Consider the following 15,223-nt stretch of genomic DNA (forward strand, 5'->3'; position numbering starts at 1 on the left):
TTTACTAAATCATGCACGTTCATAGAGAGAAGATTTAATTCACTGTACATACAATCGTTAAAGTAATAACGCAAAAGCAAAAAACAAAACAAACAAAAATGTTCTTGATGTTGCATAAGAGCTTCTTCAGATGAGGATTTTGGTTTCTGAATTCAATAAATCATCAATAAATAAAGAAATAAATACATGTATTGAATCTTGAATTTACATGATAAGTTATGGATTTTGGTCTGGATTTATAAAATCAACATTCATTCATCCTTTCATTTTTTTTAAATTCTAGATTCTTAGAGAGTACTTGCATTCATTAAATCAGCAGTAGCCCTGTATTTTTATTATTATTATTTTTTTTTTCTTAAGAAGTAAAATATGCTATATTTTATTTAGCATTTATTTATTTATTTTATATGATTTATCTCGAAAGTTTTACATTTCATTTGATCTCATATCTCATTTTACTCTTCATGTGATCTCAGTGGTTTAGTATTTCTCCGTTTATCTTCTTAAAAATGCATGCAACTATCAACAAAATCTATAATTCAGCATCTCTGAGAGATTTCGCGGGAGAAACGCATTTCAGTGTTGGACATAAGACATCAAACGCTTTGCTCTACAGACATCAGCTGCTCAAACCCATAATATGCGAAGATGCATTCAATGTGATAAAGGGATGTATCAGTGCATTGATGACTCTTCTCAGGTACTTGAGGTGAACACAAGAGGTGCTCAGACTCTCTGGCGCCTGGATATCACAAGTACACCGAACGTGTGAACAAGCTCATTAACTTCAATTACAGGGTTATAACTCCGAAGAGAGTCGCTTTACTCATGCAAACGAGCGGAGAAGCTGCTATAGAGTTCTGGAGGAACTACAGCGGGTCAAATTATTAGGAGAGGAAGCATCATATTCAAGTTCTCCGTGGAGTGGTTGTCCCAGAGCTTAGATCTGGAGCAGGAGAAATGCATCACATTAATCCCATATGCCTGCACTTTTTTTTAGGCACGATTTGTTTAGTTTTTGAATATACTTGATACTGTTCAAAGGCACATCATTAAAGCAAAAAAATACCAGTTCACATATCACACCTTAACACGCGTGGAATACATAATTAGAACTAGCTACTAAATTAGTTAAAAATGCCTATCCATATACCTACAGCTATGATTCGCGAACCCCAAACTGACTCAAATGATTCGGGATCCCGCTACGAACTCCCGAACTGATTCAAATGATTCGCGAACCCCAAACTGACTCAAATGATTCGCGAACCCGCTACGAACTCCCGAACTGATTCAAATGATTCGCGAACCCCAAACTGACTCAAATGATTCGCGAACCCGCTACGAACTCCCGAACTGATTCAAATGATTCGCGAACCCCAAACTGACTCAAATGATTCGCGAACCCGCTACGAACTCCCGAACTGATTCAAATGATTCGCGAACCCCAAACTGACTCAAATGATTCGCGAACCCCCTACGAACTCCCGAACTGATTCAAATGATTCGCGAACCCCAAACTGACTCAAATGATTCGCGAACCCCCTACGAACTCCCGAACTGATTCAAATGATTCGCGAACCCCAAACTGACTCAAATGATTCGCGAACCCGCTTTGAACTCCCGAACTGACTCAAATGATTCGCGAACCCGCTACGAACTTCCGAACTGATTCAAATGATTCGCGAACCTGCTCCGAACTCCCAAACTTACTCAAATGATTGGCGATCCCCAAACTGACTCAAATGATTCGCGATCCCGCTACGAACTTCCGAACTGACTCAAATCATTCGCGATCCCCAAACTGACTCAAATGATTCGCGATCCCGCTCCGAAGTCCTGAACTGACTCAAATGATTCGCGAGCCCCAAAACGACTCAAATGATTCGCGATCCCCAAAATGATTCGCGATCCCCAAACTGACTCAAATGATTTGCGATCCAGCTCCGAGCTCCCGGACAGACTCAAATGATTCGCAAAATCTGAGTTGGTCGGATCACATCAGATTGTGGTTAATCTTGCAGATCATGACTTATATCTACTCTTCCTCTCGCTGCAGTTTGGTAATATAAAGATTCCTCCTTTGAACTCCCACCTCTTCTGTGGGTTTTATTGTTCTGGGTCTGAATTTGGGCTCCTGGGGTCTCAAAAAAGAAAAAAATTCGATCTCCAAGGTGAACGTTATGACATCACACTCTTATAAAAATGTGTTTGACTATAATGTGGACTGTTTTCGGTCCAAAAACACAAGTACAATTAATTTCTACTAAACTGTAATTGAGATATTTGTGAATATCTGTAATACTGAGTGAATATGACAATATTTGTATTATTCCTCACCTGCAGGTATTTTATAAAGGGGCTCACAATAGCTTTGTTGCTCATTCAACTTCTCAAAACTCCCAAATGCTTGCTCTCCAATATTGTATAAATATAAAGCATGCCCAGGAAAAGAGAACATATACAACAGTGTAATTTTGGATAGTAGTGGTATCTGATAGATTTGTATGTGGGGCATTGTGTGAGGAAGTGCAGCTCTGTTTCCATCTCTCCCAGAATGCAGTGGGAGCAGAGTCTCTCCTTCGCGCGCGCGTGTGTGTGTGTGCGTGTGTGTGTGCGTGTGTGTGTCCACTGGGAGGCAGTATTGTCCTACTCTCTGAATGTGAGCTTCAGCTGGTGTTGATGGTGCTGTTCATTATCATGCAAAACATGCACTTTACATTCATGCCATAATGTGCATGTTCAGAAACAACCGTGCATATATCATCATTTGTGTTTGTATTGGTATATCACGATCCACAAATTATGGGGTAAACATTTAATGGTGCATAGATCTCTTCTTTTCTTTAATTTATAATATAACCTTTAATGCATTTGAATGGTAAAAGGATCTTCATGAAGCATTGATGGCAATTAAAAAATATGTATTTTTTTTTATCTGTTATAAATTATCATACGCTTAAAAGCTATAACCACAAAAAAGTAAATATTATAATATATTACAACTGTTCTTATGAATATTCATGAAATAATACAACAAAATATAAAGTTTTTTATAATGCATTATGCATTCATTATAATGTCTTAAGAATACCCTTATAATGCATTATAAAGACAGGCTTCATAGAAAGTGTTACCATATCTTTTTATTTAGACAGTATATGTCAAAAATCATGCAAACCAATGCAATTTTTTCATCACAACTGTGTGTAAATATTTAACACTGTATATAACTTTTTAATAGTATTAAAAAAGTCTATTTTTTTATTATTTATTTATTTTATTTTATTTTATTTTTATTTTATTTTTTATTTTTTTTGCCTTTTTATCATCTCATTAGTAATATATTTGTATGTATTTACCCATAAAACACTCTTATGTGGTGCATCAACTTTTTAAAATGTTACTTGTTTATTATGAATTTATGTAACACATTTTAATAGATCTGAGATCAGAAAAAGGTATATTTTCATTGAGACATTAAGTCAAAAGAAGACTGGAATCATGCAAACCAAACAAATCAGGCACAGTAAATGAAGGCCAAACACATTTGAGTGCAACTCACATTGACTTTTATTTTGCATCTCAAACCGAAGATTAAACACATTTTCGGTGGATGTCAGCATCATTAATGTTAATGATCTGGGGTGCGCTGAACGCCGATGGCAGGTGAAAACCTCTGCGGCCCCATTTTCCCATGCCCTATGCCTCTTTAAAGCTACATCTCAAAGAGGTATATGCATAGGAAAAAGGAACAGCGAGTGGATCGGCCGGACGGGAGACCTCGGAGCAGAGAGACAGGGAGAAACACATTAGTAAAACATTATTACAATCCCCAACATGAGAAAAACATACGGTGAAACCTTACAAATTAAGCTTGATGCCATAGAAGAATTATTTCGGGTTCCCAGAGGACCATTTCAGTAATCAGTTCTTAAAACAACCATTATTTCTAAATGTGAAAAACATTTTAAAAAATCTAAAAACATTTTTCCTACTATAATTACTATTTTTTAATTAAATTTTATTTTGATTGCAAATAATTAAATCATAAATGAATGATAAAAAAAACTTTTGACTAAATATAATTATATTAATAATAATATTTTATTTTATTTTTATTTTACAATAATATTAAACTCGGGAACAACAAACGTGTCTATTTTTATTGCATTTTATTTTGAGTGTAGTAAATAAATAAATAATAATAAATACATTAATAAAACTTTTGATTTGTGATAATTATATTAATAATAACATTTTGGTTTATTTTATTTTACTATAACACTAAACTCATGAACAACAATCTTCTGTCTGTTTTATTTTATTTTATTTTAGTTATTTTTTATTTTATTCTATTTTGATTTATTTTTATTTATTTATTATTATTTTTATTTAATTTTATTAAGAGAACCTTTTGTGTAAAGTATAATAAATAATAGTAAACTCATGAGCAACAAACGTCTGACAATTTCATCATATTTAATTATTAATCCTTTTTTGAGTTTGCATTTAAACCATCTTATGCCATAAAACACTAAATTGACCAAACTATATAACCTAGTTTGTGTTTTGAAAGTTTTGCTAGTTAATCCTGTCATAATCAAGCATTTAAATAATCATTAACAGTGCAGTAAAAAGGCTTTATATAACCAAAGCAACAGTTGTGCATATGCTTCCCCTCGTTCATCAAGTGTACTGATTAAACTAAACACATAAATGCATGCAAACCCTTCTGTAATCCTCAGAAAGCCAGTTAAACTGCTCATACTGAGGTTAAAGAGAAGAAGCATGTCTTACCCGACGCCGCAGCAGCACCGTCTCCTCCCGAAAACTCTTCCTCTGGGATTTTATTCCTCAGGCGAGACCTTGAAGATGTTTGAGGAAGACACAGTAACGGAGTCTCGGCCCTCCTCCTCCTCATCCAGCACCTGTAATCTTCAGCCGGGCACAAAACAACCCATTGTGAAGCGTGTGAGGGAGCGCATTATTTGGCACAGCTGTCGTCTGAAGCAGGGGTTTAGGGACAGAGCGTTCCCGATGGCTCCAGTGTTTCTTATCTATCAGAGAGAAGCTCTGTCTCCCATGATTCAACACACTCAAGGACCCAGACAAGGCCTGGTGGAGGCGAATGAGGACACACACACACACACACACACACAGGCACTAAGCGTTCAGGCATGTCAAGGTTAACGCCGAGCTCAATGAGAAACACAAGCGAGTGTTGGGGTGTTGTGACCCGGGTCTCTGCATTCATGCATCATAGCTGATGCTTCTCATAGAGACGACTGTAAATATTATCTTTGGAGCAGATTTATGTGCTTTTATCAGGTTACTCTGACTTACAAGTGTTGTAGATTATTTCTAGTCAGGAGCGTATAGTGGAGATCATGAAAACATGTTCACATCCAGGTTTTACGCCAACATCCACATGCAAAGTAAACTTTTATTTATTTGTTTATTTATGCATGCATGCATGTATTTCTGCATTATTTATTATGTTTTTATATTATAATATTTACAATTTATGTTTATTTGAGTTTATTACAATCTATGCATTTATTTATGCATTGTTAATTCATTAATTTATAAATTTTTGTTCATTAATTAATTCAAACATTTTATCGATTAGTTTGTTTTTTATACATCACATACTCATTTATAAATTTTTGTTCATTTATTAATTCATTTTAACATTTTTTAATATCATTCATTTATACATTTATACATTACGTTTTTTTTTTGTTTATGCATAATTCATTCTTTCATTCATGTTATTTCCAGTATTCTCATCTGTTCTTAATTTTTTATTACAATCCTCATAAATTAAAGGCAGTGAAGCACATAACATGTATAAATACTTTACAGCTTTAATATATCTTAATTTGCATTAATAATGAGTTAATAGTGAAGGTGCTTAGCTGTTACTGAAATAATGTCAATGCATAATAAAAAAAAAAAAAAAAAAGAGATGAAGAGAAAGAGGCGTTTTAATGTTTCTAAAAGAAGTCTCTTCTGCTCACCAGGGCTGTTTTTAATGTAAAAAATACAGTAAAAATAGCTAAATATTATTATAATGTAACTGTGTGAATCTGTGTTAAAGTGTAATTTATTTCTGTGATGCTGCGCTGTATTTTCAGCATCATTCCTCCAGTCTTCAGTGTCACATGATCTTCAGAAATCAGAATAATATGATGATTTACTGTCACTTTTGATCGATTAAATACGTGTTTGCTGAATGAAAGTATTAAAAGTACAGATTTGAACACATACAAACAGTAAACTCTGTCTCAGCTCAGTTTGTGAGCTCTGGGCAGTGTTTTATTCCCCGTCAGTGTTTTGCCAGATTTCACAGCAGAAGAACAATTATGCCGAGCGCAGCAGGAATGTGTTTATTTTTCCAGCTTTGCAGTAAATACTGGCGTCTGAAGTCAACATCCACAAGCAGCAAAGCACTTCACACACATCCATCATTAAACTCTTTAAACTGTGTGTTTGTTCGGAAAGACCACTTTCACTTTTATCCCACTTTACTTTTGTTCTTTAGTCGCTCAGAGGACAATGCTGCTTCGATGTTTCTCTTTCATAATTCAGAAAACAAAATACAGATACATATATTAAAATATATTTATATATTAAACACATTTTAATGTAAATTTATTTATATTAACTATTTTTTTTTATTTTTTCAAAATACATGCATATAATATTATAAATATATTTATATTCTCCAAAATACAAGTCCAAATGAAGATTTTTTTGTAGATTAAGTGTTGGATTTATTTTCTTGTTTTTTTTTTTTTTTTTTTTTTTTTTTAATATAATTTCTTAAACTGTGCTGTTTTTTTTCTTTTTCTTTTTTTATCATTTATTCTACATATATAAATTTTATTGTTACATTTTATTTATTTTATGATTGGAAATTGTTATTTTCTTGCCCCATTAAGTAAATTTCATAGTATATTTCAACATTTGAAGGGTTAAATATTGGATATATTCCAAAATATATTTTATTATATAATTAAAATGTTCTTGCTTCTTCAAGTATATTTTATAATATATCTCAACATTTGGAAAATGTATTAAGCCGTGCTATTTATTATCCATGTATTTTGGACCGAAAAAACAATGTAAATATATTTATTCTCCAAAATACATTTTAAGTTTATTATAATTATTATTATTATTATTGTGCTTTTTATTTTCTTGCATATTTTAGTATATTTTATAGTATTTATATACTTCTAAATAATTTCAAAAAAATCTTTTTTATGTAAATATATTTGTATTTTGTTTCTTATCTTGACACTTGAAATAAATTGTGTAATATATACTGCCACTTGAATGGATAAATGCTGCTCTGTTGATTTAGTGCATATTACACATATATTTTGGCTAGATTTTTAAATTGTAATAATATGGAGCTCGCTTGATGAGAAATAGTTCATATTGAGACTTTTGATGAATGTGACATGATTTTGAGACTATAGCTGTACTAGTTATTTTTACAGATCTTCTTCTCACACACAATGCAATCATTCTCATGTGGAGCGTGAGCTTATGTTGTGATAATGTCTGTGAGTTTGTCTTTACAGGACTGGACTCTGTTTAGTCTGACCGTGATTATCTGAAGGCCGTGTTCCTGTCAGACCTTCTTCAGCTGCTGAAAACATGTTTTTGAACAGTCTTTGTGAGATGTTTGTTCAGTGAAAGGCGCTTGATTGGAGGTTGTCCGGTGTCAACAGATGCTCAGCGTTACAGGACCGTCCTGATGAACTAAGAGCTTTTAAACATTCATCAGCTTCATTAAGCGTTCACTCTTCACCTTTACTCATTCATGTTGAGGATCAGAGCCGACAATAACAGATAAAAGAAACATCATGCGTTTCTCAAGCAGAAATGTTACATTCAGAGTCGCAGGTGTTACACTGTGACAGTTCCAGGAATGTAGAGATGCTACTTTTGTATCACGTGGTTGAAACATCAGAAGAGTTTCCATCAGTGTGTTTCAGTTATATTCTGAGTATGTGTGGATACTCTCTGTATATATGAAAAGAGAGACTTACACTTTTCTTTCACTCCAGTTATTATTTCTGTGTTGATACAAAACTTTAACTTATAAAACTGTTAATATTCCCATCATCAGCAGTTAGTTTCAGACGGTGAGCATCTCAGAGGGACATGCTGACTATATGGTGTGAGTTATAATGGACTTCTAAAGATACAGACACGACACCTTCCCCGCGTGACAACTAGCCCCGGCCTGCAGTGTGTAGTGATCACGGTGTCAGAGGAGCATTGAGCTCGGTCTGCAGAGGAGGAGAGCTGTACCTCCAGATCCGGATGTGTTTGGAGAGTCACAGACGGAGAGGAAGAGACCCGCGACTCAACTAACAACAGCCAATCAGCATCAACCGTGGGAGGCTGACAGAACCAGGCCACGGCTGTGTGTGTGTGTGTGTTTGTGTAAGAGAGAGAGAGAGTCAGAGAGTGTGTGTGTGTGTGTGTGTGTGTAAGAGAGAGAGAGAGAGAGAGAGAGAGAGAGTGCGTGTGTGTGTGTGTGTGTGTGTGTGAAAGAGAGAGAGAGAGAGAGAGAGAGAGAGAGTGTGTGTGTGTGTGTGTATGTGTGTGTGTGTGTGTGTGTGTGTGAAAGAGAGAGAGAGAGAGAGAGAGAGAGAGTGTGTGTGTGTGTGTGTGTTTGAGACCGAGAGTGTGTGTGTTTGAGAGCAAGAGAATGTGTGTGTGTATGTGTGTGTGTGTGTGTATGTGTGTGTGCGTGTGTGTGTATGTGTGTGTGTGTTTGTAAGAGAGAGAGAGAGAGTGTGTGTGTGTGTGTGTGTGTGTTCAAGAGAGAGAGAATCTGTGTGTGTATGTGTTTGAGAGCAAGAGAATGTGTGTGTGTGTGTGTGTGTGTGTGTGTGTGTGTTTGAGACCGAGAGTGTGTGTGTTTGAGAGCAAGAGATTGTGTGTGTGTATGTGTGTGTGTGTGTAAGAGAGACAGAGATAGACGAGAGACAGAGAGTGTGTGTGTATAAGAGAGAGACAGATTTACAAGGGAACACATTAACAGTACATCAGTGATTTATGTTTTTGACATGTTTTTCTAGAAGAAAAATAATCATATTTTTAGGACCATTAAGAATATATATATATATATATATATATATATATATATATATATATATATATATATATATATATATATATATATATATATAAATATCTTAATATTTTCATAATGTATGTGTAAATTTCATATAAAAAATATATAAAAAAACAAGAGATTTCAGAAAATTAATAACATAATAACATAAAAATCCAATTTTTATGTATATATTACATATAGAAAACATACAATTTCAGATATAATTTTTTTTCATTCAGAAAAAAATAGGTTATCATAGTATGTGTATATAATTGTATAATTTTATTCATATAATTACATATGTTCATTTTATTTGATATTTAATTTTCTTTCTGGGATGTGCAATGTGTGTCATGAAAATGTTTGAATCCTAAATAAATACAATGGTGTTACAAATAGTATTTGTTTTTCTGTAATAAAAATACAGTTTTTTTTTCACTTTTTGCAGATATTCCCATTGCACTGAGACTTCAAACATGAAGAAAAGTGGATTAGTGAAGAGAATCGACGCATGAATCTCATTCACAGGTGTCTGCAGCTGCATGATGCTGTTCTTCCAGCATTAAAGCAGCGTCTAGACAATAATCACACGTTCCCTTAAACATCTCTGAGCTGACAGACTCTGGCTCTCTCGCAGTAATTCAGGGTCTGATGTCTTCATGTGCTGCTTTCACACAAACTGAACAGAGATGCAGTGTCTCTCTCCACGGGAGGACCTCATGCAAACCTGTCAACAGCAAGTCAAAATAGTGCAAAAGTAAAAAAATAAATAAATAAATGCATCAAGAAATATTTAGGATTATTATGGAATATAAATAATAAAAACATTATTAACATTATTATACATATTTTTTTGCTAATTGAAATAATTTCATCATTCATTTTTAGGCCTCTTATGGTCCTGAAAAGGGTTTATATCTCAAAGAAAAAAGTAATAAATATATTGGCAAGAATTCAAAATGAATTCCTGGGGCAAAATAAATAAATAAATATATATAATGTATTCTAAATATATTTTGTAAACAGTGATGCTCAATGAAAATACATGTTTAAATATTTCGTTTTGACCTTCTTTTACCTAAATATATATAAAAATAAAAAATAAAAAATTATTGAAAAAAATACATTTGAATTGTATTCTAAATATATGTTGTAATCTGTGAATATCGATTAAAATATATATGTTTTTAAATAGGAAATATATTTAGTTTCAACCTTCATATACTAAAATATATTCATTAAAATCAAATAAAACAATCTGGCAAAAATATGTTTTACATATATTCTTAATGTATTTTGTATACCGTAAAGCTCAATGAAATATATATAACTGTTTAACTAGAAAATATATTTACTATATTTATATATAATATAATTTTATATATTTACGTATTTATGTATTTCGGGGGCATCCCATCTAAATATATATTGTAAATGGTGAAGCACAATGAAAACAACAATAACAAAATATATTTGTTGCTAAATTTTTGACCATTTAAATCATTGCATCATTAATTTTTTTGGACTCTTATGGTCCTTATAGCTTCATTTGTTCAATTGTTGTTGTTTTATTTTTATTTTCTATTTTCTATTATTATTATTATTATTATTATTATTTTTGTTTTTAGTGTGAAACATGTGAAATCATGTTCTCTTGTGAGCTGCTTTTCTCTGCAGCTTCTTAAGTCCATCTCTCTCTCTCTCTCTCTCTCTCTCTCTCTCTCTCTCTCTCGGCCTGCAGGTACAGCACAATCCTCTAAACCTGTCAGGCATGTCAAAGACATTTCAATTTGACGTTCTCCCTCAGGTCCTGGACTGAATTACCACTTCAGAGTCAGTGTGGATGGAGGCATCCCCGTGAGCAGGGCCCTGGGACTCCCTCGGAGATGCATAATCAACAACATATTTAGCATATTAATTCTGATAGTTTGTGGAGTCTAACGTTTTCAGCAGCTGTAATGAATTGTGCAGAACTGGAGAAAGCTGTGCGATGGCTGGATGCTGACAGCTGATGATAGAGTAACATCAGACATTAGTGTTCAGGGGAAAAACACTGGCTGGATGCTAGGGCATTGCTACTTTTCACGCTACGCTTCCGGAAGGAACACAGAGTCGAGAATAATCGAGAGAGTCTTTATTAATCCAACACAGGGGTATGTCCAACATGGAACATAGGAGGAAGACACACGTACTGACAAAATTGAACTGAAAGACTATGGCATTTAAAGGCAGGATAATTGGGGAAACACAGGTAAATGGAGTGACTAATAAACGGAGACATGGAACACATGGGGGGGGGGGGGACTAGAAACACCTGGAATCAAATTAACAAATCACTGTGATTAGATACAGACCTCGGACTGTAGAAACAACAGACGGAGGCATGGGTGGGAACTTGGGAGGAGCCAGGGAGGACGGACTCCCAGGAGAGAGCCAGCAGACAGGGACCACAGAGGGAGGAGCCAGGGAGGAGACGAGGGAGGGAGGAGCCAGGGAGGAGACGAAGAAGGGAGGAGCCAGGGAGGAGACGATGGAGAGAGGAGATACGGAGGAAACGACGGAGGGAGGAGCCACGGAGGACACGAGGGAGGGAGGAGCCAGGGAGGAGACGAAGAAGGGAGGAGCCAGGGAGGAGACGAGGAAGGGAGGAGCCAGGGAGGAGACGAGGAAGGGAGGAGCCAGGGAGGAGACAAAGAAGGGAGGAGCCAGTGAGGAGACGATGAAGAGAGGAGCCAGGGAGGAGAGGAAGAAGGGAGGAGCCAGGGAGGAGATGAAGAAGGGAGGAGCCAGGGAGGAGACAAGGGAGGGAGGAGCCAGGGAGGAGACGAAGAAGGGAGGAACCAGGGAGGAGACGAAGAAGGGAGGAGACAGGAAGGGAGGAGCCACGGAGGAGATGATGAAGGGAGGAACCAGGAAGGAGACGAGGGAGGGAGGAGCCAGGGAGGAGACGAAGAAGGGAGGAGCCAGGGAGGAGACGAAGAAGGGAGGAGCCAGGGAGGAGACGAAGAAGGGAGGAGCCAGGGAGGAGATGAGGAAGGGAGGAGCCAGGTCAGGAGACAAAGAAGGGAGGAGCCAGGGAGGAGACGAGGGAGGGAGGAGCTAGGGAGGAGACGAAGAAGGGAGGAGCCAGGGAGGAGATGAAGAAGGGTGGAGACAGGAAGGGAGGAGCCACGGAGGAGATGATGAAGGGAGGAACCAGGAAGGAGACGACGGAGGGAGGAGCCAGGGAGGAGACGACGGAGAGAGGAGCCAGGGAGGAGACGAAGAAGGGAGGAGCCAGGGAGGAGACGAGGAAAAGAGGAGCCAGGGAGGAGACGATGAAGGGAGGAACCAGAAAGGAGACGAGGAAGGGAGGAGCCACGGAGGAGATGATGAAGGGAGGAACCAGGGAGGAGACGAGGAAGGGAGGAGCCAGGGAGGAGACGATGAAGAGAGGAGCCAGGGAGGAGAGGAAGAAGGGAGGAGCCAGGGAGGAGATGAAGAAGGGAGGATCCAGGGAGGAGACAAGGGAGGGAGGAGCCAGGGAGGAGACGAAGAAGGGAGGAACCAGGGAGGAGACGAAGAAGGGAGGAGACAGGAAGGGAGGAGCCACGGAGGAGATGATGAAGGGAGGAACCAGGAAGGAGACGAGGGAGGGAGGAGCCAGGGAGGAGACGAAGAAGGGAGGAGCCAGGGAGGAGACGAAGAAGGGAGGAGCCAGGGAGGAGACGAAGAAGGGAGGAGCCAGGGAGGAGATGAGGAAGGGAGGAGCCAGGTCAGGAGACAAAGAAGGGAGGAGCCAGGGAGGAGACGAGGGAGGGAGGAGCTAGGGAGGAGACGAAGAAGGGAGGAGCCAGGGAGGAGATGAAGAAGGGTGGAGACAGGAAGGGAGGAGCCACGGAGGAGATGATGAAGGGAGGAACCAGGAAGGAGACGACGGAGGGAGGAGCCAGGGAGGAGACGACGGAGAGAGGAGCCAGGGAGGAGACGAAGAAGGGAGGAGCCAGGGAGGAGACGAGGAAAAGAGGAGCCAGGGAGGAGACGATGAAGGGAGGAACCAGAAAGGAGACGAGGAAGGGAGGAGCCACGGAGGAGATGATGAAGGGAGGAACCAGGAAGGAGACGAGGGAGGGAGGAGCCAGGGAGGAGACGACGGAGAGAGGAGCCAGGGAGGAGACGAAGAAGGGAGGAGCCAGGGAGGAGACGAGGGAGGGAGGAGTTAGGGAGGAGACGAAGAAGGGAGGAGCCAGGGAGGAGACGAAGAAGGGTGGAGACAGGAAGGGAGGAGCCACGGAGGAGATGATGAAGGGAGGAACCAGGAAGGAGACGAGGGAGGGAGGAGCCAGGGAGGAGACGACGGAGAGAGGAGCCAGGGAGGAGACGAAGAAGGGAGGAGCCAGGGAGGAGACGAGGAAAAGAGGAGCCAGGGAGGAGACGATGAAGGGAGGAACCAGAAAGGAGACGAGGAAGGGAGGAGCCAGGGAGGAGATGATGAAGGGAGGAACCAGGGAGGAGACAGGAGGGATCTGGAGCAGGAGGAGCCCAGGAGGACCCAGGCCACAGTCATAATGGCCCAAGGTGGAGTCGACAGTGGGAGGAACCATGGAGGAGGAATGGCCATTTATTTTTTAAATGTATTTAAAGGCATGAACGAATTAATATATAAATAAAAATTATGTTAAAGTTAAAATTATGAAAGGTAAAATTAATAAAAATGAAGTTAAATACAAATAAATAAATAAATAAATGACAAAAGCACTTAAAAATGACTTAAACAAACTGAAATGTCTTTTTATGAATAACCGTTTCGCTTTTGTCACTGTGTCAATAATCCAGTATTAATGAAACTGATGTGAAATGTTCCTGAAACAGTGTTGTTATCAATTCAAACTATTAACAATAATTTTCAATAATTATTGTAAAGTTGAAATTATATACATATATATATATATAAAATAAAATACAATAATTAACCAGAACAATCAGAAATGTTTCTATTGTATCTTGTTGAAATAAAACTAGTTTATGTTGAAATATTAAAATTACTAGAACTAAAACTTCAATAAAAAATATATTTTTATTTATTGTTTTTTCTGTCGGTAGAAAATATATACACATAAATATATTTTTAGAATTTTTTTTACCTTTTGATATATATTTAAAATTATTGACTACATCAATCTCCAGAGACTTTCTGTTCTCTCTGACAGAGAGTGACATGTTTAATGATAATATAATGACATAAAGACTTAGAACAAACATTTGGTTGATAAAATGAAAGGAAACGACAGCTTATTCATGTGGATTACTTGCATTAAAGATCAGAAATTAGTTAAACCCTCTTGACAGCAATTATGAATCAATTAATGCTGAATTAAGAGCTCTGTTGTGTGTCTCTGTTCATCTCGTATCAAACAGCCATGATGTGCAGGTTTGCTCTCCGCTAATTACAGCCTAATGCTACAATTAAAGATCAGACGTTAATTAATCAAATGTTCAAGCAGTGTATTCAGGAAGGGTTCGTCTTTGTTTAATTAATTAGTTCTATTGTTTTCTAAATAAAGTTGAAGCGCTTCAGTCAGTGTTGTCGTTGTGAACTGAAACGATTAACATAAGTTATCATTAATTAAAATAGAACTGTGAGAATATGCAAATATATATATTAAAATAAACATTTACAATTAAATAATAAAAATAAAAAAGCATGAAAAAGTAGAAATAATGGCTAGGAAACTAACTGAAATGAACAAAGCTTATGTGGAATTATTAAAATGACTAAAACTAAACTTTTGATGAAGATTAAACTAAATAGAAAAGAAAAATAAACTAATAAAAATTACTAAAACCTTACAGTTTAATTCGACTAAACTTCAGCTTTTTAATGAAGTTACAATCAATAAGTGTCATTGTTTTTGTTTGTTAATTGTCATCAATTGAGATAAAATTTGTTATATGTATGTTGTATTATAAACTATAAACTATATATATAATGACTAAACCGTAGCTATTTTTTAACAACCTGTAAAGATTTTTTTTGTCATTGTGTAAATAATAATCGCAAATTAATTTATAAAGTTTTAATGAATAAACTCGTCAATG

This window comes from Carassius gibelio, chromosome A13 (genome assembly GCF_023724105.1).
Source record: "Carassius gibelio isolate Cgi1373 ecotype wild population from Czech Republic chromosome A13, carGib1.2-hapl.c, whole genome shotgun sequence".
Lineage (NCBI taxonomy): Eukaryota > Metazoa > Chordata > Actinopteri > Cypriniformes > Cyprinidae > Carassius > Carassius gibelio.